Source organism: Uranotaenia lowii, chromosome 1, assembly GCF_029784155.1.
Source record: "Uranotaenia lowii strain MFRU-FL chromosome 1, ASM2978415v1, whole genome shotgun sequence".
Taxonomy (NCBI): Eukaryota; Metazoa; Arthropoda; class Insecta; order Diptera; family Culicidae; genus Uranotaenia; species Uranotaenia lowii.
In genome coordinates, this window is record NC_073691.1 from 6,217,563 (window position 1) to 6,218,865 (window position 1,303).

The window sequence follows — 1,303 nt, forward strand, 5'->3', positions numbered from 1 at the left end:
AACGCGAAACAGATTTCTCCGTGGATAGATAGTTCTGGGTTTGCTTTATTATCCCGAAAAAAGTTATTACCATAATAATAACTCGTGTAACTTGTAGACTGCACATTTTAATGCTTCCCCGCCGCTCCATCCATTCGAGTGCCCCCCGATCCATTGAGAATGGCTGAGAAACGGGGGGTAGGTATATGATGGAGGTCGGTAGACAGACACACTACACTAGCTAGCTAGCCTAGAGAAGAGTATGGGAGATCTGGGCGGACAATCGCATCTGTTCGGGAGGTTGTACGCCGGCAAATGTTTAGAACATTGCTTTCGGCCAGTAATTAGAGCATTCAAATGGGCTTAAAAAGTTTAATCTCTTATTAACAAATAGACTGACTGGGCCTGGGATAAAGGTAATATTGCTCTCCGGAATGATTGCTTGGGATAAGTTGTAAAAATGAAATGAACTAAATTCCTGCAGCAGTTCGGTGATTTCGTTTCACGGTAGGTATGTAGACGTTAGAGTGGGCTTTAGTTATATTGAAATACACCTCAATAAAAATTTCCATGCTTCCAATTCCAAGCATACATGCATTGTAAAAAAAAACTGAAACTGAGTCAAATTTAATTTAAATTTGTTTGGAAAGGAAAAAAATTCCATTGAAAATTATTAATAATCCGGGCAACACTGCTAAAACAATTCAAAATTTAAAAAAAGTTCTTACGTGAGCACATATCTTTTAAAATGAGTGGCTTTCTGTCATATAGTCCATTTTCATTTTTTTTCACGTACTTCAAATAGAATAATTTGGAAAAAGATGGCGAATGGTAGACAACTCAAGATCCCATACACCCACCCTTCGAGTACTGGCCATATCACCTCTTATCTTACAACTCCGATTCTCAACCTATCCGTGGTGCTGGCAACCTTTGCGGAGATAGGATATCTGTGAGATATAGAAATACCCCGCTTCAAGAAGTAGCTCAATTAGATAGTACATAGATCACTATCGTCCTCTTTCGATTGCTGGCTGACTTCGAGGTAAGACGTGCTTCCTGATGTGCTGAGTGATTCCCGTGTTGATGCTTTGATCACATGCTTACTGAGATAGGGGCTCCGTACGCGTCTGTTCTCCACTACACGAAACCGTCGCCCGCCTCGGTTAAAAATCGCACGACAAAAACAACCTGAGGTCTCGGTAGACTACGCGCAATCGCATCGCCAGCGTAGCCAACGACGTAGAGGAGCCACTCTTTAAAATGGGCCCGGACAAGTGGCTGGTCCAGATCTGGGACACAGACCAGCTAACGGAGAAGTGCA